This window comes from Podarcis cretensis (assembly GCF_951804945.1).
Source record: "Podarcis cretensis genome assembly, chromosome: 10".
Taxonomy (NCBI): domain Eukaryota; kingdom Metazoa; phylum Chordata; class Lepidosauria; order Squamata; family Lacertidae; genus Podarcis; species Podarcis cretensis.
In genome coordinates this window covers 2,767,374-2,794,597 of record NC_137179.1, presented here as the reverse complement: position 1 = coordinate 2,794,597, position 27,224 = coordinate 2,767,374, and the positions used below count along the sequence as shown (strand labels likewise).

General features: G+C 49.2%; 1 protein-coding gene across 2 annotated transcripts in view; it reads left to right on the top strand.

Annotated features, from left to right (window-relative positions):
* Positions 1 to 27,224, top strand: part of SHANK3 (SH3 and multiple ankyrin repeat domains 3) — a 494,453-nt gene that overhangs the window by 24,260 nt on the left and 442,969 nt on the right. The window contains exon 1 of one of the 2 annotated variants that reach the window (XM_079992131.1): positions 22,203 to 22,307. The exons of the other annotated variant lie outside the window; for it this stretch is intronic. The gene's annotated coding sequence lies outside the window, so the exon portion shown is untranslated. Of the gene's footprint in view, positions 1 to 22,202; positions 22,308 to 27,224 lie in introns of those variants that run through there. 2 annotated transcript variants of the gene reach the window in all.

The following is a 27,224-nucleotide window of genomic DNA, read 5'->3' as shown; positions in this document are numbered from 1 at the left end:
TGATCCCCTCCTGCCTCCTATTGTGAGGCTGAGTTCACATCTTAGGGAGGGGCAAGTGACCTTATGCTTAAGGGATTATGGAGTCAGGGGGAGCCCTGGATTCCCCTCTTCCAGAGGAGTCATTAGCCGTTGGAACCAAGGAAATCGGTCAAACCGTTGAATTTTGGCGATTATTTGAAGCTTCTACAGTTTTCTCTATTAGATAGTTGGAGGAAACAGAATGATTCACGGTATCCACTTATTGCTATAATCTTATAGACTGCTTTTCTGAGCCGCCTTGCTGTTGTATGGTGCCTGTGCAAATGGTCATTGTCCTGGCCTTAGTTAGAAGCTGTGGTGGGGACTTGGGATTTTGGGGGACTTGTTTAATTGCCCCCCCCCCCCTGTTTTAACAACGGGGTCTGGTCAATGGCATGGAGGGCCAGCAGCAGGCCATAGACAGAATGGCAGCTGTGCAAGCTAGCCATTGGCTACACCGCTTAGCCCAGGTCTCCAACAGATTGTTATTTGTTCCAATTCAGTGGCAATAAGGGGGTGTTGTTGTTTTTTGGGGGGGCAGTAGGGCAGAGGAAGAAGAAGAAAGCTCTTGGGCACTGTTAAGGAAAATTCTGCATTGAGAGACCACTCAGCAGCCCAGCTCGTCGGGGTACCAGTCCCCCGCAGGTCCATGCAGTCAGGAAAAGAAGGAAATTCCAGCCATGTAATTTGGCACAAAAGAGCAGTCAGTAGACTGAGATCCTTTATTGTTCAAAAAGCAGTGAGTGAACCCAGAGCAGGGGGCGACATTGACTTTTAGAGAGCCAGTGTGGTGTTGTGGTTAAGAGCGGTGGACTCGTAATCTGGTGAACCGGGTTCGCTTCCCCGCTCCTCCACATGCAGCTGCTGGGTGACCTTGGGCCAGTCACACTTCGCTGAAGTCTCTCAGCCCCACTCACCTCACAGAGTGTTTGTTGTGGGGGAAGAAGGGAAAGGAGAATGTTAGCCGCTTTGAGACTCCTTAAAGGGAGTGAAAGGCGGGATATCAAATCCAAACTCTTCTTCTTCTTCTTCTTTTTAAAACTTCCCACCATATCCCAGAATACAGTTCGCACAGCATCATCAAAGCATCATTGCTACATCACTGACATGTCACAAAAGGGGAGGGGTAGACAGGGGTTACACACTAGTTTAACCTTGGCAACCATGTCCAGACAAGTCCTTGGTACAAGATTAGCATAAGGGCAAGACCCAGGTATAAGATTAGCATAGGCAAACACCTCTGAAGTCCCACCACCCAAAGTACAATAGAACTTCCTTTGCATGTCTGGCCCCTTGGCAAGTCCGGTGATGGGATTAGGCTTTCCTTGGCCAACATACAGCTCAGCAATTGTCACCTCTGGGCACTTCCTGGAGTTGCTTTTCCAAGGGTAAAATAGCGTTGGAATGGAGGAAACTGGCAAAGGAGTTGATTTTATATTATTTTTAAAGCTAGGTAACTTCTCTGAGCTGTCAAGCTGAAAGGATACATTCAGGCATAATATTTGTAACATTTAGCATTTAACTTTAAAGATGTGCCCCATCCCCCTGTAATTTCCGTAGCAGCACAGACTCATGTCTAGGGGAAAAGGTTGAAATGCGGCCCAGGAGCCCCTTATGACAGAGATCTGCTTGCCTAGCTTATGCTACTCGATAAAGTGGCAGGGTTTCCCACAGGCACCCGTTTGGCCACTGTGAGAACAGGATTCTGGATTGAGAGCCAGTGTGGTGTAATGGTTAAGAGCGGTAGATTCGTAATCTGGTGAACCAGGTTCGCTTCCGTGCTCCTCCACATGCAACTTCTGGGTGACCTTGGGCTAGTCACACTTCTCTGAAGTCTCTCAGCCTCACTCACCTCACAGAGTGTTTGTTGTGGGGAAGGAAGGGAAAGGAGGTTGTTAGCCGCTTTGAGACTCCTTAAAGGTAAAGGGACCCCTGACCATTAGGTCCAATCGCGGATGGCTCCGGGGTTGCGGCGCTCATCTCACTTTACTGGCCAAGGGAGCCGGCGTACAGCTTCCCCGTCATGTGGCCAGCATGACTAAGCTGCTTCTGGCGAACCAGAGCAGCGCATGGAAACGCCATTTACCTTCCCGCCAGAGCGGTACCTATTTATCTACTTGCACTTTGACGTGCTTTCGAACTGCTAGGTTGGCAGAAGCAGGGACTGAGCAACAGGAGCTCACCCTGTCACGGGGATTCGAACCGCCGACTTTCTGATCGGCAAGTCCTAGGCCGCCAAAGTTCCTTGGAAGCGGAAACTCCAAAAGGTGTGTTTCCCTGTCTCGATGTGTGTGTGCATTTTTAAAAAATGTCACCGATGTGGGTATAATGCTGTGTGCTGTGCAAGTCTATCTCCAAGAGTGTCAGGGAGCCCGTGGGTTGCAAACAGCCTGCGTAGTACCCGGATGGCTGCGGACGTAGAAGTGGACGGTACCAGTGCGACTTCCAGCCATTTGGTGTAGGAGTCCACCACTATGAAGAATGTTTTCCCCTGAAAGGGGCCAGCGAAGTCCACATGCAGGCATGACCATGGTGCTCGGGCGGACTCCCAGGACTGGACTGGGGCCCTTGGGGGATCTGGGCGGGATTCTTGGCAGGCCTGGCAGTGTTTGACCCAGGCCTCTATCTCTCCATCGATCCCTGGCCACCACACATAACTCCTGGCAAGGGCCTTCATTCTTACTACCCCTGGGTGTGTCTTGTGTAGGGCTGTGAGGACCCTTTTGCGGAGGGGCTGGGGAACAACGACCCTGCTTCCCCATAACAGGCACCCCTTGTGGGCCGACAGTTCATGTTTGCGGGTTGTGTAGCCGGCGAATTCTGGCCCGGGGCTGCTGCTGGGCCATCCCCTCCACACCCAGTCCAGGACCCGGGAGATGACCCTATCTTTCTTGGAATGGTGTGCAACTTCTTGTGCCTGAATGGGGCGGTCAGGAAGCAGCTCCAGGCTCATAACCTCTTGTGCAGGTGCTGGGTCGGGGCCTGTTTCCGGTAGTGGTAGCCTGCTGAGGGCGTCCGCATGGCCCATCGCCTTCCCCGGACGGTGAATCAGTGCATACTGGTAGCTGGCAAGGAAAATTGACCACCTGAGGACACGAGGAGACAGCACTTGGGGGGTCTGCTTTTCAGGGGCAAACAAGCCAAGCAACGGCTTGTGGTCAGTCACCACGGTGAAGGGCCGCCCGTACAAGAAATCATGGAATTTTTTTACTCCCTTCACGATTGCCAGACCCTCCTTGTCGATTTGCGAGTAGTTCCGCTCGGTTGCGTTGAGTGTCTGGGAAAAGTATGCCACTGGTACCTCTCTTCCATCCGGGAGTTGGTGTCCCAGGACAGCGCCAATTCCATAGGGCGAGGCGTCGCATGCTAGCACCACCGGCAGCCTCTCGTCGAAGTGTGCCAAGACCGAGTTTGAGACAAGCAAGTCCTTGACTGCCTGGAATGCGGCCTCCTGGCGCTGGCCCCACACCCAAGGGGCCCGCTTGTCCAGGAGTCTGTGTAGGGGCTCCGCTACCGCCGCCTTGTGGGGAAGGAAGGAATGGTAAAAGTTCAATAGTCCCAAGAAGGCCTGAAGTTCAGTCTTGTTCTTGGGTGCTGGGGCATCACAAATGGCCCGTACCTTGTCCCCAGTCGGGTGGACCCCTTCTGCGTCCACCATAAATCCCAGAAAGTCCACCTGAGGCACTCCTAGTAGACATTTTTCCCGCTTCACCTTGAGACCCGCCGTCTGGAAACGGTGCAGAACGGTGCGGAGGCGGTCCTCAAACTCCTCTGGTGTGGGCCCGGCAATCAACACATCATCGAAGAAGGGGGTGACGCCAGGAATCCCTTTAAGTAGAGAGTCCATTAGATTCTGGAATATGCCTGGTGCCACGCTGATACCGAATTGCAGCCGCTTTACCCTGAATGCTCCTCTGTGCGTCACAATCGTCTGTGCCTCTGCTGTGGCCTCATCTACTGGCAGCTGTTGATATGCTTGGGCCAAATCCAGCTTGCCAAAAATTTTCGACCCAGCCAGGGTGGCAAGAACATGGCTGACCACTGGCACTGGGTATGCATGGGCCGTAAGGGCCTTGTTTATGGTACATTTGTAGTCTGCGCAGATGCGGACCGAACCATTAGGCTTGACGGGTGTGACAATTGGGGTTTCCCAGGGGGCATTAGGCACCGGCTCCAGCACTCCTTGCTCCACAAGCCGGTCCAATTCCTCGTCTATACGGGGTTTCAGGGCGAACGGGACCCGGCGGGCCTTGAGCCTGACCGGTCGTACTGTGGGGTCAAGCTGTAGAGCAATGGGGGGGCCCGTATACTGTCCCAATTTCCCATCAAAAACCCCCGGAAATTCCTTGCATATGGCGTCCACGTCCACTTGTAAGCTAGTGTGGTTCACCCCGGTGACGGCTAGCCCCAGTGGTCCAAACCATGCCAATCCCAGTAAGCTAATGTAGGGGCCCTTGACCACCAGCAATTCCAGTTGCCGCGTCCGCCCTCGGTATTGCACCCTGAAGGTCCCCACCCCCATTGTGGGGACCTTACGTTTCTGGAAGTCCCGGAGGGTGAATGGGGCCGGCCTGAGTTTGGGACCCCCAGTAGGACAGAGTTTCCTTAAGGTCCTTGCCGAGATTATGGATAGAGTTGAACCCGTGTCAAGCTCCATGCGGCATGGGGCCCCCTCTATCTGTACGTCAACATAAATTTTCTCTACGTTGGGGTGGGGCAACTGGTATACCTGGAAGTCCGTGAGCTCAGTCGAGTTGCCTTGGTGCATTGGGCCCCGGGACCTGGGGCTCTTGGATTGGTCATCTGATGCCTGGCGTCGGGTGAGCCGAGCCCGACACACCCGGGCAATGTGTCCCGATTTTCTGCACTGCCTGCACTCTGCGTTGCGGAAACGGCAGGTCCTCCTCTCGTGACTTTCTCCGCAGCTTGCGCAGTTCCCTCCTTCTCGTCGAGGCAGCTGTGGTATGTGGGCTGCTTGAGTGCGCTGCTGTACTCGGTGCACCTCCTCCCTGTTGGATCCTGAGTCGTCGGTGAGGTCTTCATGGTGGACCCTCGGTTGGGATGGCTGGCTCGGCCGTGCCTCTTGCGTCGACCTCTCGGCAGCTTCCGTTGCCAGGGCCTCCTCCAGAGCGACCTGGAACGTTAGGTCCTTCTTAGCGTAGAGGCGTTGTTGCAGCTTCTCATCCCTCAGGCCACCGACGAGGCGGTCACGAAGCATGTTCTCCAGTTCTGAGAAGTTGCAGAACCGGGCGGCTTGGCGGAGAGAGGTCACAAACCCAGTTATGGTTTCCCCAGGGGCTTGCCGCTTTGCGTAGAAGGCATTTCGACGAGCCACCACTGAGGGCTGCGGCGAAAAGTGCCCCTTCAGCTGTTCCATTATTGTTTTGTATGGAACAGTAGCGACGTCTTCAGGCGCAAGGAGAGCCCGGGCGATTTCAAACGTCTCCTCTCCGCAGACGCTGAAGAATATTGCCCTCTTCTTGGCGTCTTCTTCATCGGTGACCCCTTTGGCTTCTAGGAGGAAGGTGAAACGGGAGGCGTATGCTTCCCAGTCTCCAGATGCTGGGTTGAACGGCGAAAAGCTGCTGTTGGTTGCCATTCTGAGTTCCTTGTGTCCCGGAGCTGAAGCCTGGATACACGGTGCGAGGCAGCGATGCGGCAGGTGGCGGTGCTGCGGTGCTATGTGTGGCAGTCAGCTCAGCGGGATCCCACCTTCGTCGCCAGTGAAATATACTCAGAGTCGCAAAGTGATTTCATGCTCTTTATTCAGCTCATAGTGGTGAGGAGGAATGAATGAAAGTCCCCTCAAGGTATCTGCTTTATATACATTATTTACACAATGGGCTGCACATGATTGGCTAATTCCGGAATTCTACTGTAAGCCAATCAGGTTGTGGATTCACTTCTATCTGGAGCATGATTGGGTAGTTCCTGCCAACCAATCATACTGCTGCATTGTTCTAGGACCAATCAGACTGCTGCATTCTGAATCCTATTGTTCTAGGACCAATCAGGCTGCTGCCTTTTGGATCCTATTGTTCTAGGGCCAATCAGACTGCTGCAGTTTGGATCCTATTCAACCCAGTACATAACACACAGCATCATCAAAGCATCATTGCTACATCACTGACATGTCACAAAAGGGGAGGGGTAGACAGGGGTTACACACTAGTTTAACCTTGGCAACCATGTCCAGACAAGTCCTTGGTACAAGATTAGCATAAGGGCAAGACCCAGGTATAAGATTAGCATAGGCAAACACCTCTGAAGTCCCACCACCCAAAGTACAATAGAACTTCCTTTGCATGTCTGGCCCCTTGGCAAGTCCGGTGATGGGATTAGGCTTTCCTTGGCCAACATACAGCTCAGCAATTGTCACCTCTGGGCACTTCCTGGAGTTGCTTTTCCAAGGGTAAAATAGCGTTGGAATGGAGGAAACTGGCAAAGGAGTTGATTTTATATTATTTTTAAAGCTAGGTAACTTCTCTGAGCTGTCAAGCTGAAAGGATACATTCAGGCATAATATTTGTAACATTTAGCATTTAACTTTAAAGATGTGCCCCATCCCCCTGTAATTTCCGTAGCAGCACAGACTCATGTCTAGGGGAAAAGGTTGAAATGCGGCCCAGGAGCCCCTTATGACAGAGATCTGCTTGCCTAGCTTATGCTACTCGATAAAGTGGCAGGGTTTCCCACAGGCACCCGTTTGGCCACTGTGAGAACAGGATTCTGGATTGAGAGCCAGTGTGGTGTAATGGTTAAGAGCGGTAGATTCGTAATCTGGTGAACCAGGTTCGCTTCCGTGCTCCTCCACATGCAACTTCTGGGTGACCTTGGGCTAGTCACACTTCTCTGAAGTCTCTCAGCCTCACTCACCTCACAGAGTGTTTGTTGTGGGGAAGGAAGGGAAAGGAGGTTGTTAGCCGCTTTGAGACTCCTTAAAGGTAAAGGGACCCCTGACCATTAGGTCCAATCGCGGATGGCTCCGGGGTTGCGGCGCTCATCTCACTTTACTGGCCAAGGGAGCCGGCGTACAGCTTCCCCGTCATGTGGCCAGCATGACTAAGCTGCTTCTGGCGAACCAGAGCAGCGCATGGAAACGCCATTTACCTTCCCGCCAGAGCGGTACCTATTTATCTACTTGCACTTTGACGTGCTTTCGAACTGCTAGGTTGGCAGAAGCAGGGACTGAGCAACAGGAGCTCACCCTGTCACGGGGATTCGAACCGCCGACTTTCTGATCGGCAAGTCCTAGGCCGCCAAAGTTCCTTGGAAGCGGAAACTCCAAAAGGTGTGTTTCCCTGTCTCGATGTGTGTGTGCATTTTTAAAAAATGTCACCGATGTGGGTATAATGCTGTGTGCTGTGCAAGTCTATCTCCAAAATACGGACATTTGAAGTATTCCAAAATTCAGCCCAGTTGCTCTATGGGGAGGCACAGAACTGGCGCATTGTACCAGCCGAGCAGTTGTGTCGTTAAGAGGATATGCACCAGTATTATGTGCCCAGGCTCCTCTAGGAAATGGGTTACACAGAGAGAAAATAGTGGCTGTCCCTAGGAAATCAATATAACTCTGGGGTTGCTTACATAATCCGCACTCAAGAGGCTGTTACCTCGGATTTGTTCTCCTGAGATAACAGGCTCTGTTTGCCCAGATGAGGAATCCTGTGGTGTCTGGAGCCCTGCCTCCTTGCCAGTCTTCCTCGGGCTCTTCCAGATGACTGAGCATGCATCCTGACTTCTTTGCACAAAATGTGTGCAGGGGCTATACAGTGCCACTGTTGATTGAGCATGCATCCTGACTTGTTTGCAAAGGTCACCATTACCCCACTCTTCCCACTGCACTTTCCCTCCCACAAAAAAACTTTTTTGAAAGAGCAGGTTTGTTGCTCAGGAGTGCCAAGCTCACCTTTAACAGTGCGGCCTCCATTATCCCCCTGTATGGAGCTGATTCTCTGGGTGCTTCCACAGGACGGATTATTGTGGTCTTGCACCGTGAGACTCTTAATCACATGGTTGCGGGTTTGAGCCCTGCACTGGTCAAGGGGGTTGGACTAGATCAGGCGCGTCCAGTTCCCAAGATACTGCGATCTACTCCCAGTATATATAAAAAAGGCAGTGATCTATGCATTGGCATTTGGGGGAGGGAGGGTTGACCAGAGTTGTCGAGCTTTTTTGGGGGGGAGTTATTGAGTTTTTGGGGGACAGTGTTTCACAGAGCTAATGTGGTTCTTTTAGGGGGGTTTGCAAAAAAATACACTCATACAATAATCCGCTGCTTAAAATAGCACACAGTGCTCCACCCGCCAGCAGACAAACGACTGCCATTCTCCTTAACCACCTCAGCCGCCAGCTCCAGGGAAGGAGGGAAAAGCCAGCGCACCATGCCCTCTAATTTGAGTCCCACAATCGACAGCAAGCACCCGAACGATCTACCTGTACATCACGATCGACTGGTTGGACATGCCTGGACTAGATGAACCAGATGCCTGTGTTGTTGTTGTTGTTGTTTAGTCGTTTAGTCGTGTCCGACTCTTCGTGACCCCATGGACCAGAGAACGCCAGGCACTCCTGTCCTCCACTGCCCCCCGCAGCTTGGTCAGACTCATGCTGGTAACCTCGAAAACACTATCCAACCATCTCGTCCTCTGTCGCCCCCTTCTCCTTGTGCCCTCCATCTTTCCCAACATCAGGGTCTTCTCCAGGGAGTCTTCTCTTCTCATGAGGTGGCCAAAGTACTGGAGCCTCAGCTTCACAATCTGTCCTTCCAGTGAGCACTCAGGGCTGATTTCCTTCAGAATGGAGAGGTTTGATCTTCTTGCAGTCCATGGGACTCTCAAGAGTCTCCTCCAGCACCATAACTCAAAAGCATCCATTCTTCGGCGATCAGCCTTCTTTATGGTCCAGCTCTCACTTCCATACATCACTACTGGGAAAACCATAGCTTTAACTATACGGACCTTTGTTGGCAAGGTGATGTCTCTACTTCTCAAGATGCTGTCTAGGCCTGTCATTGCCCTTCTCCCAAGAAGCAGGCGTCTTTTAATTTCGTGGCTGCTGTCACCATCTGCAGTGATCATGGAGCCCAAGAAAGTAAAATCTCTCACTGCCTCCATTTCTTCCCCTTCTATTTGCCAGGAGGTGATGGGACCAGTAGCCATGATCTTCGTTTTTTTGATGTTGAGCTTCAGACCATATTTTGCACTCTCCTCTTTCACCCTCAATAAAAGGTTCTTTAATTCCTCCTCACTTTCTGCCATCAAGGTTGTGTCATCTGCATATCTGAGGTTGTTGATATTTCTTCCGGCAATCTTAATTCCGGCTAGGGATTCATCCAGCCCAGCCTTTCGCATGATGAATTCTGCATATAAGTTAAATAAGCAGGGAGACAAAATGCAGCCTTGTCGTACTCCTTTCCCAATTTTGAACCAGTCAGTTGTTCCATATCCAGTTCTAACTGTAGCTTCTTGTCCCACATAGAGATTTCTCAGGAGACAGATGAGGTGATCAGGCACTCCCATTTCTTTAAGAACTTGCCATAGTTTGCCATGGTCGACACAGTCAAAGGCTTTTGCATAGTCAATGAAGCAGAAGTAAATGTCTTTCTGGAACTCTCTAGCTTTCTCCATAATCCAGCGCATGTTTGCAATTTGGTCTCTGGTTCCTCTGCCTCTTCTAAATCCAGCTTGCACTTCTGGGAGTTCTCGGTCCACATACTGCTTGAGCCTTCCTTGTAGAATTTTAAGCATAACCTTGAGGAACCTGCAATTGCAACTGCAGCATAGGAGCCCTCTGTCCTCCAGAATGCCCCTTCCGATCTTCAGGAGGAGGGGGGGTTGTGGGATCACGACCCCGCCCACACTCACTCTGCGAGGCTGGCGTCAGCCTCGCAGGAGACAGGGATTCACCCAATTAGCATACCCTGTGGTGCCAGCCAATTGGCTGGTGGCAGGGGCGGGCCTTCCTAGGGCCACTTAAGGTCAGGGCAGCCCCTGGCTCGCCCCCTTTCTTCCCTGGAGACGACGCAGTTTCCTCCTTTCCTCCTTTTTTTCCTCAGTTCCTCCTTTTTCCTCAGTTTCCTCCTTTTTTTCCTCAGTTTCCTCAGTTCCTCCTTTTGCTTCTCCCCCTCTCTCCCCATGGTTTGAATGCTCTTTAATCAGCTGATTTTACAGTTTCCTCAGTTTCCTCAGTTTTTACAGTTTCCTCAGTTTCCTCAGTTTTTTCCTCAGTTCCTCCTTTTTTTCCTCAGTTTCCTCAGTTCCTCCTTTTGCTTCTCCCCCTCTCTCCCCATGGTTTGAATGCTCTTTAATCAGCTGATTTTACACGGTCTCCGTTCTGCCCCCCTTGTTTCTCCCCTCTCCCCAGCTAATTTAAACAGTCTCCATTCTGCCCCTTCGTTTCTCCCCTCTCCCCAGCCAGCCCTCACGTTTCCCGCATATCAGCTGTTCCTGCTTGTGGGAGATCTTATCTGCCTTGCCTGGAGCGTTCCTGCCTTGCTTCTTTGTTGCCTTTGTTCTTGAGCTGCAGGGCACCTCGTGGAATATGCTGTAGCTTCACAGAAAAAGCTCCCTTTCTTTTACAGGGAATTTTCAGCATTCGCTGCTGGTGTTGCTTGATTTCTAAACTGCTTGATTTTCAGGAGTTGTTATCTCTATTTTTGTGGGGCTTTTCTCCTTCTGGGGGTTTCCCCCTTTGCGCTCCATTCCAGCTGCTGCAGTTTAACACCGGAGCTGTAATTGAGCTAAAATCACTGTGTGTGTGTGTGTTTGTGTGCTTTCCTTCCAGCATCTCTTTCACGTCTGTAGTTTTACAGGAAGCTCTGTGTGTTTTGGTGCAAGTTCCCTGCCCTCAGGAGCTTGCCTTGCCTGCTGCTGCATGCCCCCTTCAGAAGAATTTATTCAGCTTTGTGGAGCTTTTTCTGGTGATCCGTTGCCTGCCCTCGGCTGCTGACTGCCTGTCCTGCAAGGAGCTCAAGGAAGAACGGCCGTTCGGAGGACGCAGCGCACCCATCCAATCAGGTTTTGCTGTTGGGGCTTCAGGCTTTAGCTAGGGGTTTGTGCAGGGGAGCGTGGTGCAATTAGGCTGAACGGGAGCGGGCTGCGTTTGGTGCCGGTTGTGTTTCTTTTTCCTGCTGGGGTGAGGGGGCAGAATTTCTTGTCAAATAATCATTTCAGCAGCATTCTTGAGGGGGTGAGTTTCTACAGGCTGTTTTATTTTCGCGCGGAAGTTTAGACTTGGAAAGCATCGGAAGCAGCTGTGCCGTTGCCGGGCAACCACCGTGCCCCTGCCGCCATTTCATCCGCCCACATGGCCTTCCGGGCGGTGGCCATTTTACTATAGGCACTCCACCTGGGAAGTAATTTTAAAAACCCTACCTTTTAAGCCTAACCGGCGGAAAAACCAGGGAAATAATTAATGTTCATAAGGGGTACGTGGGGAATGCCTGCAGGTTTTGCTCTTGCGGTTGTGGAATTTTTTTCAGTGTTAAAGGGCTAGCGTTAAGTGTTTCCGCACATGTTCCTTGCCGCTAGGCAGTGGGAACGCATTACGGCCGCCATTTTGATTGCCCACGTGGCCTTGCAGCGGCGGCCATTTTAGGAGAGGCAAAACCATGTGGGATCTACTTTTTGAGTGCCCCTCACTTTCTATTTGGTTTTAAATTCAAAAGCAATATAAACAATATAAACAAAGGAAATAAACATAAGCAATATAAACAAAGGATGATAGCGCAACTATTAATAGAGCCTAGCTTATATATGAGCATGCAAGGGGCTGCAGGGAGCCCCTCCTCTTGGTGCATAAGCTTGTATAGAGCTACAGCGTCTCTGGCTAGGCTAATCTTAGAATTAATATCCTCTAATTAATTTGACTGCTTTTGTTTATACTTACACTCTCGAGAATTTCATTCTGGGAATTTATGAAACACATTTAAATCAAATTGAAGCATTAGTGCATAGTATATTGGAATTCAAATTATTTCATTCAGCTTGCGGTGCTCTGTGGAGCTGTGTCATTTACTCTCTGCCTAGGCTTTAAGTTTATAATTTGGTATAGTTAATTCATAGTTATAAGGAAAAGAGATCCAGGTTTTACGTCATTTGATTTATTAAAGGGTTTCTTCGCCTGCAATCTCTTGCGAGCTTTGCATACAGGTTATAGGGAATCTAAAGCAAATAGCTCATGCCTCTTTTACGTTCATCTCTTTCTGGTATTTCATCAGTTAGTTTATAAGTATATATTTAATCTGGCAATTTTAAATCATTTGGTTGATTTTGATAATAGTGCTTAAGGGCTTTTGGGAGCTTTGCTTTGCTTATAGGTTTGTTGCATAAGTCAACTTATCATTTTTCACTGCTGTATTGCTGGGTTACAATGTATAATTCTACCTCTAGCTTGCTGCATAGCTGCTGACATTAGTATTCCTCTAAATACATGGCTTGAGGTGTGGGCTGGTATTTTGGTCTGCTATCCAGTGCAGATAATAATGAGCTACGGTGATATTGTTTGCAGCTAAATACAATTTGTTGGAGATTAGTTAGGCATCTTTGATTCCTTTAAACTCACCAGTGCAGACAATACTGAACTACCGTGATATTGCTCGCAGCTCACGCATATAATCCAAGCTAGTTGGCGTTGATTTTACTGAACCAGGCTAATTAAGGGTATCAAACTATGTCTGCTCAAAATGCCGCTATATCTGGGGTGGCACAAGGGAACCAGGAGGGGTCCCAGGCTTTGTAATGCCTGCTGTATCTGGGGGGGGGGGGGGGGCATAAGGGAACCAAGAGGGGCCTCAGGCCTTCGTAGTGCCTAGTAACCCACATACTTTGGCACAGTTTTTCAATGCTTTTTAGACATTTTATAGGCAATATAGGCCCGCAGGCCAGGTGGCAGCGGCACCTCTTGCGCTCACCCAAGAATGCATCCCGGATACGCCACCTAACGTTGTGGACCGCCCTGGCACCTCCGCGGCCACCGCAGCAGTGCTGAGAGCAGCCAATGATTCAACAGTGGGTCCTGTGTCCAAGATGGGTCAGGGTAGCCTCCTGTGCCCTGCAACCCACAGGCCTAGTCAGTGTTTCCTCTGCTTTGGAAACCTTTTACCAACAATTCAGGCCCATGGTCACTACGGCCTCTTCCGAAATAGTGAGGAGCTCCTTTGCACTTTGGCCTCCTTATTTAGGGTTCCACATTCGGGTAGCAATCCATTTATGCATCCTCACACATAATTACGGTCTACGTGTCCCTGGGTTTCCAATGACAGATCCTCGGGAGGTAGGGCTCATGCTTACAATTATAACCTTTCTGCCTCTCAGTATACCCCAGACTTTCCCAGTATTCCACAGGGAATGCTGTGGAAGGGAGAAAGAAGTCTAAGTAAGAAGAAGCATTCGGCCGAGAAGAGCAAAAGAAGTAAGCCTTCTGATGCCGAGGACGATTCAGAAAAGCTTCCTGCTGCCCACCACCTGCTGCGTTCCGAGCGACCAGAATTACTGGATGGAGCATATGGGTCCCTATGTGGGAAAAGGAAAGTCGGAAAATTTGAAGCCAAGCGAGTCCCTCACCATGAGGTTTGCTGGGAGTACAACACGGGTGTGTGCCAAGGGCCAAATTGTAAGTATGTGCATGAATGTGAGAAGTGCCTAGGTAACCACCCAGCGTCTTCGTGTTTTAAAGGTAAACAGCCTTTTCCGGGCAGCAGGGGGCATTTCCATCAGGGGTCTTGAAAAGCTCACAGACCCGCCAAAAAGAACAGCCAGAAACTGGTATCAATTTGGCCCTTGACTGGGATGTTCTCTTCTGTTGAGCTCTCACCTCTTAGAACCCTTCTCGATAGATACCCTAAAATAGAGGCAGCAAAGAGTTTCTCTTATGGCCTCAGGATCCTCATTTCATTACCCCCTAACTCGGGGAACCCCCCCCCCCAAACCAAAGAATCAGTTCGGGAAGTGTCCCGTCTAAACAATTATCGCACTCCTAGAGTGGCAAACCTGTCCCGGACCTTTGACCTTTAGTGCTTAGAAATAAACATCTACTTCTCTAACAAATTTACCCCTGGGGTTAACAAGGGCATCACGGATGCACAGGTGCAGCGAATTGCCACAGCCATTCCGGGAGCACCTTTGGAGCCTTGGGAACATGATGTCCTGAAGGGAGTATTAGCTTCAGGAGCCCCGCCCACGCTTAGATCTTTAAAAGGGCTTGGGTGGACTTTATGGAGTTTCAAGGCAAACTTATAAAATAATAATTATAAATATGATAATGATAATAATAATAATGACAATAATAATAATAGTTTAAAAAAAAAAAAAAAAAAAAACCCTACGCTTGACACACCTCAAGGTAAATTAAAAAATCCTAAGCTTCACACGCCTCCTACCAAGGCTGAAGCTCTGCAATACTTGGTACATTGGAGAGTGCTGGGTCGTGCAGCAAAGACTCTTAAACATCCAGTAGGCGGCAATCTCCTTTTTCTGTAAGGTTGTTTAATCCAGAGACCCTGGTGTGGCCTTCTTAGTGTAAAGGGCACTGTGGGGCTGGCGCAGGCCGCAGCCTCCTAAAAGTGATGGTAGAAGGCCCTTAACTTATGACATTCTATGCTAATTCATAAATAAATAAATAAATGTAAAATAATAATAATAATAATAATAAACCATAAAAAAAAAAAAAAGAAGAAAGAAAATTAAGAAGTATCTGTTGGTCCGAGGACAAGGCCCAGTTATTTACAGCTGCATACTCCATTGCCTTTGGCGTTATGCGCAGTGGCGAAGTGGTTTGTAAGGGCCAACCAGATTCCATTGCCCGAGGTAGTTTGAGAGACCTGACCTTGTTCAGATCCAATTTAGTCCTGCATGTCCAATGTTCCAAAACCGATCAGCAGTAAAGGACACTAAACAATTCATGTACATGGGACCAACCGTCTCAGGTCCATCCCTCGAACATTGGGATGGCTCCGGCCTTGCACGGCATCAGTCCATGCACGTTATGCGAAGGGCGATTGCTGCCTGAGGTTTACCCTCAGCTAAATTCACGGTTAACTCCTTTCGGATTGGGGCTGCCACCACAGCAGTGCATTTGGGACTCTCATCTGAAAGGATGAAGGACTTGGGGGCAGTGGAAGTCTGATGCATTAAGGGAAGTCTGATGCATATAAAGGATATATTCATAAGACCTTGTGATTGTTCACAGTATACCTGACCTGGCTTTGTTACCTTCTTTTGCTTTCAGGTGACGTTGTGATGCATATTTGGAGTATAGGCCCTGCACCGTCCACTGGGATATAAACCATGCCGCTAATGGGGACCTAGGGTGCAGGAGCTACGAGGGCGCGCATCTGGATAATCGGGCACAGCATGGTGCATTGGGCCAGGGTCCGCGCCATCAATTCCGGTCTCGGGCCGCACCTTAGCTACATAAATATATCTTGGATCTCTTGAAGGAGAATGCGCTGGGCCAAAAAATGTTGCCCGCTATTAGGGCCAGAGCGGCGGCGGAGGGGCCCCCAGATGCTTTAGTTAACCAATTAGGCGAAAAGTGTTAGCTTACAGAAAGGCAGTCGACTTTATGTGGCATATCTTTAGTGACTTGGAGGAACTTAAGGCCTCTTACCCAAACGTCACTACTATTTTATTTGGGCCTCGTGGATGGAGAGGCGGGTCTGGAGAGATTGCAGGTGCCCGATAGCCATAAACAGGCCTAGGAAAGCCTGGCATTGGGCGGTGGTGCGTAGAGTGGCAGCCCTGGGTGGGAGTGGCATTGAGGGCCCACCCAGTGCCTGGTCATCCAGCTGAGCGAGAACGACTTGGCGTATAGGAAAGGGGTGGACTTGATATGGAACATTATCAATGACTTGGAATTGTTGAGGGCATCCCATGAAAACATTACAATAATCTGGTCATCTTTGCTGGAAAGGCGATGTTGGCGGGATGCAAAAAAAACCCGTGGCTGTGAACAAAGCTAGGAGGATTGTGGAGCGCACGGTGGCTCGTAGAGTGGCCGCATGGGGCGGTCGGGTCATTCAGCACCCATGCATACGGTTTGACAAGGAAATGCTTTATCGCTGGGATGGCGTGCATTTATCGCTGGGATGGCGTGCATCTATCTGATGCTGGCAATGTTATTTGGTTGGCAGATAATTTTCAAGGCCTTAGGGATTGGTTACAGGTCTGAGGGTATTGGCGGCGAGCCGGCTTGCGGCTCGGTGGCGGTAGGCATTGGCCGGGGTATTATCATGCAGATGAGGTTGGGGGGGAGGAACGCCATCACCTCCCCCAATGCTTGAAGGGTAGTTCGTTAAAGGACTCCGAGGGGCGACGCCTCGTCCGAAAACCTACGGAGGCTAGGGCCTAAAGCGCGCCCCCGAGCGGTAACCCATCGGGGAGCGCCTAGGGATATGCATCTCGGGTGGCTCCCCCTGTTGGTGTTTAACCCTTCCCGGTCAGACCGGATAGTCGGTTAGGGCCAATGCCTAAAGCCAATACCCTTCTTTCCTGTAATCAATAAAGTTGTGGCCATTTTCGCCCATTAACCTAAAACTCTGTGTCCGTTGTCTTCATTTATTCCACCTGTGGGGGGGGAGGGAATAGCCACACAACTGTCCTCCAGAAGTTTCCATTGCTGCCTCCGGTTGTGAAGGTAGAGCATAGACATTATGGCTAGTAACCTTGGATGATGGCCCTCTTCTCCATGGATTTGTCCCGTCCAATTTGGAAGTCCTCCACCTTGGGGGCCATCGCTACTTCCCCTGTGGCAGGGAGTTCCATAGCTCAACTCTGTGCTGCTTCCTGTGATCTGTCCTGAATCTTCTGTTATGGAAATTTTTTTGGGGGGGGGCACATCTTTAAAGTTGTTAAATGTTATATTATGCATAAATGTATCCTTTCGACTTGACAGCTCAGGGAAGTTACCTAGCTTTAAAAATCATATAAAATCAACTCCTTTGCCAGTTTCCTTCATTCTACTGCCAATTTGCTTCATTGGCCAAGGACTTGAAACCACTTGGTCCCCTCCATAATCCCTCAAGCGGGAGGTCACGTACTCACAGGAAGGTACTCATAGTTGACAATCGCTGGGCAAAAGCTCCCCTCCAGACTTGCCCAGGTGCCAGACTATGCAAACCAAAGTTCTATTGTTCTTTTGCAGTAGGTGCTTAGAATGTACTTCCCAATACATATCCTGAATTTGCCTGTTCCCTTGACACATTCCTCCTATGTGAATCATGTATAACCCTCCCCTTTTCTGATGTAGCAATGATGTTCCACGAACTGCATGCTGGGATAAGATAGAAACTTTTAAAAGTCCTTGTCACCCCATCCTCGGGGTTCAATTCCTCTTTGAACCTGTTGCGCAATAAACTTTGGTCTACTGCTATTTGCTCCAGTTGGTGGCCGGACTCCTCCTTTTATTCCGCAGGGACCTACGGGCTCTGCCCGATGAGCTGGGTGGCTGAGCAGCCTCGCACCCAGATTTTTCCGTAACACTTCCAACATTCAGAATGGCAGCCTTTACATGGGCATCTTTGGAGTTTATCAGGTGACGTGATGGGGGCGAGCACAGGTGTACACACCTGGGAGGGGTGATTCTGTCCATTTTGCTTTCTCTCAGTTTCTGGCTTGTGTATTGTTTTGGCTATTGTGAACGAAGAACGTTCCCCTTTACAGTAGAAGCAAACAGCATCCACTTTATCCCCCTGACCCTTGTGCACACGCGCACAGATGCACAGACCATTTCGAGGGGTCCAGGAAGAGACATCCTGGCAGGCTCCTGGGTCAACTTCCCCTTCCAGCCTCCTTTGTTCTCTCCGTGTTTGCAGCCCTGATCAGGGCGACTTCCTCCCCAAGGTCTCTTCCTGTCCTCCTAGAGTGGATGGCTGACGTCATTCATATCTCCCGAATGACTCAGTTCCCTCCCCCACCCCCAGGTGGCTTTGTCTGTGCACATCCGGTCCTTCACAAGGCTTGCTGTCATCTGCATGAGCTGCAGCCCTGCTAGTCTCTTGCCTGAAAGAACAAGGTGGCTGCGTCACCCACTTCTCAACTCTTCACCAGCGATCGGGCTTCTTCGGAGCCAAGCTGTGCCTTGTGCCCTGCAGATAAACCTCCTTGTAATCCAGGGCCCCTCCAAATAAATGTCCTTTTAAAATTATTATTATTATTAATTAATTATTCCATTTAAACATATATAATCACATCATTATTATCCATTTTACTTTTTTGGCTCTTTAGAGCCTGTCGATTTCCTTCCCTCCCACCTCTTAGTTTTCAAAACTAACCTTTATATCACAGAGTTTTGTATATTTCCCAGTTCTAGTATAACTCATTACTAAATACCTCAAAATTTAATTTCTCAAAAAATTCTCATTACAAGTCTTCAGATAACCCTACCAGTGTTGTTAATTGCTTACAACAATCTTTCAAATATTGTATGAATTTACTCCAGTCCTTTTGGAACACTTGATCACGCTGGTTTCGGGTTTTTCCCATCAGCTTCGCCAGTTCCATCATCTTCACATGCCACTCTTCTTTCGTTGGTACTTCTTGTTGTTTCATTTTTGGGCTAAAAGGATTCTTGCCACAGTGGTTGCATACATGAACAGTCTTTTATCTTTTTTTTTTTTTTGGTATCTCTTCACCTACTATACCCAGTAAAAAGGCTTCTGGTTTTTTAACAAAAGGGTTTTTAAACAGTTTCTTTGACTCATTATATCATTTCCCAGAAAGCCTTTACCTCTTTACAAGTCCACCACATGTGGTAGAAGATACCTCCCTTTTCTCTGCATTTCCAACACTTGTTAGCAGCCAGTCGGCTTGGTCTTGATTGAAGACTGTCGCGACAGGACTCCCACCTGCCACCAAGTGAAACAAGATGGAAGCCCCCAACAAAAGAGGACCCCAACTTTTATTAGTTACTAATCTCCCAAGCTACACCCCTAGAACTACATCACAACTACATCATGACTACATCATTGACACATCACAAACAGGAGGGGTTGAGGGAGGAGTTGTGGAGGTAACCTGAGTATCTTGTCACCTGGCTGGTTCCTCCTTTCCCCCTCCCCATGAGTCATTTCCAGAGGACAAAGGGGAGCTGGCAGTTTCCTGCCCCCAGAGGGAAGATCTGATCCTTTGTTCCAGTCCATGTTGAATCCACTCCCATATGCAAAACAAAATAAAAAAATTCCTTCCAGTAGCACCTTAAAGACCAACTAAGTTCCCATATGCAAGTCCTTTGTGACCTTGATGGTTTTCTGTCTGGGACCATCAAGGTTGTCATGCCAACTGGGTAGGGCTCCTGAGTACGTGTTGGTAAGCTTAAGGGAATATGGCCATCCTGTATCAAGCCATCCTTTCTTCATGTAGCAAAATAAAAGTGGACCAGTGTAAATCCGATATACGGTTGATTTACTATGAATTTATAACAGAAACGTTGCGTATGTCGTGTGTGAGAGTGTGTGTGTGTGTGTGTCGTGTTTGTACAAACTGAATGATTGGGGGGGGGGTGTTTCCTGTGACACCTTCCACAGGAAAGGGGCAGAAGCATGCTGTCAAGAGAAGTGGGCACCCCTCTTCAGTGCCACAGGGAGCTTTCCCTCTTATTTTTCCTAGGCCCAGAGTGAGAGCCCTGAGAATGTGGCTCTTGGAAGAAGAAGCTGCAGAAATGCATGGCTCTCTCTGAGCCTCCTGCATTATTATCTTGCTGTGTGTCAAGCACAGCAAAGAGTAAGCTGGGTCCATTGGCCAGCAGACCTACCGCCTCTGTCTTTTGAGTGGGGGCACCACAGTTTCAAAGCACTCCTGCCCCCCTTTGAAATATGCCCTCTTGACTCTGCCTTTATTCCGATCCGTTTTTATCTTCAATCTGCTTCCTGCATGATATTTCCTGGGCAATTAAGGTGAGCGCAGAGAGGTGTGGGTTTGATGTGCACTTTGCAAGACTGCTGATCCTTTGCAAGCAAATTTAAGGGAAGCATCACAGGCCTCAGGTTGTTGTGTTGCAACACACAGTTCCCGGCAAGGCCTCAAGGTAAGGTAGGGGACACTTTGCTAAACCTGAGCTGCGAAGTTTTGACTAGCAGGCTAAGGAGGAACAGGGTGAAATAAGAAAAGATGCTTATGCAGGGATTCTGGGAATGAGGTGTGACCTCAGGAGGAACCACAGTTGCTAAGGCTGGGCTCTGGCCATTGCCATGAGCCTGCAGCAGGGAAAGGATTGCAATGACCAAAGGTTGCAAGAGAAGCACAATGAGGCTGGATGGACTTGGCTCCTTTGCTGTGACCTGTGAGCTGCTAACCTGTGGGGTGGGGAACGAGGGTGTGCAGGCAGCAGAACAGGACAGCTTCCATTTTAAGGAGAAAAGTTGGGTTCCTTTAACTGAAATTGAGGTGCTCTTGCTCTTGCTATATCTCTGTGCTCTTGATTTAAAGGCAGAGTGTCTCTGCTGTGCAATTCGAGGAGGAGGAAGTCTGGCGAGGCTTTTCCCGCCAAGCTGGAGGTCTGGGGGCTTTTCAGCTCAGCTGCCTTAGAGCAAGAGGAAGTCACAATCACGGCTCCGGAAAGCTGTCCAGATAGTTTATCCTGCCTGCATCCTGAGACAAGAGGCCCTGACAACAGCCAGATCTTCCTCTCCTTCACCCAGTCTCCAGCATTGGCCCCTCCCCCTTTAACTTGCAAATGCCACATGGCCAGGACTGAGCTCTACGTTATCTTGAATCATAGTTGGAAGGGACCCTGAGGTTCATCCAGTCCAGCCCCCCCCCCCCCCCCCGTCCCTCACCGCAATGCAGGAATAGGCAGCTGTCCCTTATGGGGACTGGACTTACAACCTTGGTGTATCTGAAGAAGTGTGCATGCACACGAAAGCTCATACCAAGAACTAACTTAGTTGGTCTTTAAGGTGCTACTGGAAGGAATTTTTTTATTTTGTTTTGACTATGGCAGACCAACACGGCTACCTATCTGTAACTGGAACCTTGGTGTTATCAGCCCCTTGCCGTAATTGGCTGAGCCATCCAATAGGACTTACCTGTCCTGGGAATTCCAAACTCTGCTTAGTACTGTATCTCCAGTCCACCTGGAAGGAGGACCAAGTGCTTGGTTTTGCTGCAGTCCTTCGGGAGCTGGAGCCAAAGGAAAGCCCTCTGATTCTGAAGGTACTCTAAGAAAGAGCCCTGATGACCCAACCATGGATGAATTCAGCAATGTGAAGATGTACCTGAAAGGAATCACAGTGCCCGCCAAAGATCCCAGAAGCCAGTGAGGTGGTGGAGCAGGATTCTCAGGGGTTATGGGTGGAGCTTCAGTGTTTTTGGCCCCTTGACCAGCAAAACCAGGATAAATTGTACAAAAACATGCACACAATTGCCACTTACTCCCAGTTGTGGAGCTGAGCTTTTCCTTGATCATTGTGCCCCATTTGCCTGAGGCGTGGTCAGCAGGTTGACTCTCTAGTTGTCTTCTTCTTCTTCTTCTTCTTCTTCTTCTTCTTCTTCTTCTTCTGGCAAACTAAGGCCTGGGGGCCGGATCCGGCCCAATCACCTTCTCAATCCGGCCCACGGACGGTCCGGGAATCAGTGTGTTTTTACATGAGTAGAATGTGTGCTTTTATTTCAAATGCATCTCTGGGTTATTTGTGGGGCAGAGGAATTAGTTCACCCCCCAAAAAATAATATATAGTCCGGCCCCCCACAAGGTCTGAAGAACACTGGACTGGCCCCCTGCTGAAAAAGTTTGCTGACCCCTGTTCTCCTTCTCTTTCTCCTTCTCCTTCTCCTTCTTCTCCTTCTCCCTCTTCCTCTTCCTCTTCATTGAATTTTTATGCTGCCCTATACCTGGAGGTCTCAGGGCGGTTCACAGAATAGAATAAGACATAAAACCACAAAATACGTAATTGAAATAAAAACAACCCAATAACCCCTCCCCCCTCCCCAAAAACCCACATTTTAAAAGGACATAGGATCCTCACAACATTTAAAGTAAAGCAGAAGCCACTCGTTGGAGTCAACCCTCCTGGGGGCCACTAACCCCCCCCCCCACAGACCTGCTATTGCTGCCTTTCCAGGTAGGCAAATGTGCCACAAAACGTGGCTGGAACTGGGAAGAGGGAAGTGGGGTGTGCCTAAGAGTCTGGTGTGCGCCTTTTTTATTTTCATTTTCCTGGCAGGGAAGCAGGCGGGCTGGAGGGAGGAAGGAAGGAAGGAAGGAAGGGGGCTGAGCCGGGAGCTGCAGCTCTCCTCTCAGAGTCCATCTTGAGTCCAGAGGGAAGCTGGACTCGGAGTGTGAGCCTCTGCAAGGTAAGGGACGGGGCCTTTGCAGGACTGGGAGGTGGTGGCGATGCAAGGGCAGGGGGTCCGTGTAAGGCTGCTGTAGTGTTGGGCTTGTTGGACCTGGAGCCATGCAGCTTCCCTTGTTTTCTCTAGGGAAAGCTCACTGCAAATGGCAAGCGTCAGATAAAAAATATTGGGGCAGCAGGGCGGGAAGTGAAACTGCCAAGATCGTAATGCTGCTGTACAAATCCATGGAGAGAGCATGCTTGGAATACGGTTCTGGTTTCCTCACTTGTTGAAGGATGCTGTAGAGATGGGAGACATCTAGAGAAGGTCAGGGAAATTGACCAAGAAGATGGAACAGCTATTCCCTTGTGACAAAAGGTTGCAAAACGTGGGCCTTTTAATGCAATGAGGTTTTGAAGCAATGAGGTAGAGGGAACGTTCTTTCACATGTAGTGGACTTGTAAAAGGGACATGGGTGGCTTCTTCTTCTTCTTCTTTGGCTATCTCTCGTAGCCGAGTAAGGTTGTCTTCCATGAACTCGGTTTTAACAGTGAGTCTGTAAGTGACTGTGGAGGCCAATTCTGGATCCACACATCCTTCCACAGTGGGGACATTGGTTTCCAGGTGGGAGTTGATCACAGTGTGGATTTGCCAAGTGTGCCTTCCTCTTAGCACGTTTCTCCCTTGCGTTCTGAGTTTGAGTGTCTTCAAAGCCCATGACACCTTTGGGAAAGGCTGTTCTCCAACTGGAGCGCTCGCAGGCCAGTGTTTCCCAGTTGTCAGTGCTTATACTACCTTTTTAAAGATTTGCCTTGAGACAGATCCCCATGATGGGGTGAGCTCCTGTTGCTCTGTCCCAGCTCCTGCCAACCTAGCAGTTCAAAAGCATGCCAGTGCAAGTAGATAAATAGGTACTGCTGTGGCAGGAAGGTAAATGGCGTTTCTGTGCACTCTAGTTTCTGTCATGGTTTTCCATTGCGCCAGAAGCGGTTTAGTCATGCCGGCCACATGACCTGGAAAACTGTGGACAAACATTGGCTCTCTCGGCCTGAAAGTAAGATGAGCGCCCCAACCCCATAATTGTCTTTGACTGGACTTAACTGTCTGGGGGTCCTTTACCTTTACCTCTTTACCGGACTTGTAAAAGGGTAAAAGAGTATTGGGAAATAATCCATAATGAACTGGGGAAAAAATGTTTAAAAGTACTTTCCCCAAAAAACCCAAGTTTTTTCTGTTGGGGGTAATTCAGACTGAAATTCCCTGGGGTAAAAAAAAGGTTATTTATTTATGCCACTACTGCGGCCTGCGTTTTGTCAGCCCAAAAATGGAAAACTAGCGAGGTCCCAACCAAAGAAGAATGGCAACTTAAGTTGACAGAATATGCACAGCTTGCAGATTTAACATATAGAATCAGAAAACAAGGTGAACATACATTCAGAGTAGATTGGAAGACGTTTACTGAATGTATGGGAAATAATTGTGGACAGCTGAAAACGCTGGCAGCATTAAGATAACTTCAACAGTGTAAATATGTTTTGATGGCTGCAATAATGGAATACTGAATGGTATAGTTTTTGTAAAATATACAGGGATTTAAGATATGTAAAATGAACCATGGAAAGAGAAGAAGGGAAGTCACTGATATTTTAAGGATGTAAAAATGAGTATTTAATACTGTAAAACAGAAAATGTAATAATATATATATATCTCCAGACAGGCAGCACCTGTGCCCTCTGGGTGGGCTTGGCTCAGGGCAGGTCATTTGTGGCAATGCAGAAGGCATTAGGGAATAGTTCAGAACAGGATTAATTGTTCCTGGGAGCAAAGGTGAGGTTCCAAGTGGTGTTTGCCTGGGCCAAACCTCTCAACCCTGGGCTTTGAGGTGAGCAATGGAGCAACAGCCTTCCACATGTGTGGTGACCCTCAGCAGTTTGCTCCCTGTGGGTTTATGGCAGGGCCGGCCGGCCTATGAGACAGACTGAGGCAGCCACCTCAGGCGGCAGAATCCCAGGGGCGGCACCCGCACAAGCACCCTGCCCACCCTGGCTGCTGCTGCCCCTGGAGAAGCTTCTATTTTGTTGTCACCTATACCCCAGAGTTGTCCGCGACTGGACCTAATGGTCAGGAATAGCTCAGTCAGTAGAGCATGAGCCTCTTAATCCCAGGTGTCACGGTCCGGTTCATGCATGGTCCCCCGGCAGGGGACGTCAGGACCGGGGGCAAGATGGTGGAGTGGCAGCAGGAACAGGGGTCCAGAAGCCAGGGGTCCAGAAGCCAGGAGTCAGGAAGCCAGGAGTCCGAGGGTCAGAGCTGGGAGTCAAGAAGCCAAGGGTCAGGGAGCAAGAAGCCAAACACAGCAAGGCAGGAAGCGTGTTGCTGTTGCAAAGAGCTGAAGGGAAAATGCTGACCTTATATCCCTTCCCAGCTCTTGCCACCAGGTTCTGTGAGTTACCAATCGGCCTCACCTGTGTAACTGCGCCTTGCCTCTTCAGAACAAACTTAGGAAGGCCCCAGTCCTGCAAAGCCTTATTGGTCACAGGGCCCGGCTCCTGCATGCACACCTGACACCAGGCTTGTGGCTTCGAGCCCCACGTTGGATGACATATTTCTGCATCGCAGGGGGTTCCCTAGATGACCCCTGGTGACCCCTTCCAACTCTACAGTTCTGTGAGGACACTTGATTTGTTTTTGATGCACCCAGTTTAAAAACGCATCTTTGCTTTTGGTCTTGACAATGACAGGAGAAGGTAATTGAATGACATTTATCTTACGTGTTGGTTCAACAAGAAGGTGTGATGAAATCAATGTTAAAAGTGGCCTCCCCCTTCTAATTTGAGTTCGCTTTTATTACTTAACCTGAAAATTACTTTTCCCTTCCTTCAACAGCTGCCAAAAGACAGGTGCAATAAGCTTTGGATAACAAGCAACTATTTTTTTAAGATTATTGAGTTAACTGGCTAAAAGGCAGATGATTAACTCTGCCTTGCTCAGTTGATTCCCTCTGGGTGTTGTGAAACTTCAGCTTCCGTCTCCCTTGACCATGGGTTGTGCTAACTGGGGCCGATGAGAGTTACAATCCAACAGCATCTGGAGGGCACCAGGTTGGGGAAAGCTGGCTTGCTCATCTGTTGGTTCACTGCCCTTGTACCAACAAGAGCTTCACGCGAATTCCCTGCTGTGTATCGTTAGGTCTGTGGAGACTCCACTTCCAGAACCATGGCTGGGTTCAGCGCAAGGTCTGTGCTCTTTGCATGCAGCATTTAAGTCCAATTGAAGTGAAGCCAAACAGCGAGAGGTTGGGTATTCTGGAGGGAGACTCAGCAAATATTGTTCTCAAAGAGCCAAGTAAAATAACACGCGCTGGAAATGACTTTTGTTGTCGCATGCCTTGCCAGAAGCAGCCGTAACCTTTTCACGTGGTGTTTGCTGGGGCCCAGATCTTCTCCTATGAATTACTTCTGTGCTCCCAAAGGCTTTTCGCGGCTGACCGAGGTTCTTGGTTTACTCTGTGTGGGAGAAAGTGTGTGTGTGTGTGTGTGTGTTGTGTGTGTGTGTGTGTGTGTGTGTGTGTGTGTGTGTGTGAGAGAGAGAGAGAGAGAGAGAGAGAGAGAGAGAGAGAGAGAGAAGAGATTGCAGGATACACTTTTGTTTGTTTTTTTAAAGTAATATTTATTCAAGTTTCCACAAAAAAAGTTACAAAAATGGTAAAAAGAAAACACAAAAAATACAAACACTAAGAAAAAACAAAAACAATTAGAAAAACAAAAAACAATTAAAAACAAATCCCTCTTTCTATATCTTGCAGTTCATTTACTTATTTTCATGACTTCCTCACACCTCCCTTTTTCGTATTCCAATTCAAATATTTAATTCAGCAAATCCTTACCCTCTCTTTTTCTCTTAATTCTTTGTCATCACATATTATAAAGATACACTTTTGGTCCTTATTCTCTGTACTTTGTGTCAATTTGCTGGTCGACGCAACTGCCTAAGGAACACAAAACAATGGTGTGCAGATCCAGAAGGGTTGTCCCTTGTCAAGAGATTTTTGGAGGATGGTTGATTGGGCTTCCTTGCAGATTGTTTAGGCATCATATCAGTGCTGCCCAGATAGCTCATTTGGTTAGAGCGTGGTGGTGCTGCAGGTTCGATTCCCCGTACGGGACAGCTGCATATTCCTGCATTGCAGGGAGACTAGATGATCCTTGGGTGTCCACACTGGCTTCTGAGAGATTTTCTGATTTCTTTGTCAGGTTCAGGAGGGTTCTAATGATGCCAGGCCCCTAGCTTTCAAAGGGGATTCAAAAAATAAAATTAAATTAAAAAGGATTGGAAAGCTTGCTGTTGGAGAACAGTGTTTAGCTGTGCAAACTGCGTGGCAACTCCATGCCTCTGAGACCAGTCTGCTCTGCTTGTGGGCTCCCCCTAAGTTTGTTCTGAAGAGACAAGGCACGGCCGCACAGGTGAGGCCAGTTGGTAACTCCCTGCACCTGGTGGCAAGAGCCGGGAAGGGATAGAAGGTCAGCATTTCCCTTTGGCTCTTTGCCACAGCAACACGCTTCCTGCCTTGCTGCATTTGGCTTCTTGACTTCCAGCTCTCTGACCCTTGACTTCTTGACTCCTGGCTTCCTGACTCTTGTTCCTGCTCCTACCCTTCCATCTTGCCCCCGGTCCCACCGTCCTCTGCCAGGACTGGGCCGTGACAGTTTGCTGTGGCCAACCTACGTCCCGGCCAGGGAGCAAGATGGACAGAGCCTGACCCATAGATCTTACCACTGTGCTGCAAAACCTGCATGCACAGGTAGCTATGCTCCAGGGGGAGGTTCCAGCACTTTGAGTGGCCCCTGCTGCGGCCCCGGCCCAACGTGCTCCCCCCCCCCCCGTCTCATTGCTGGAGTGGTTCAGGGGGGAGCGTGGCGCCCTTTGAGGCTTTGTAA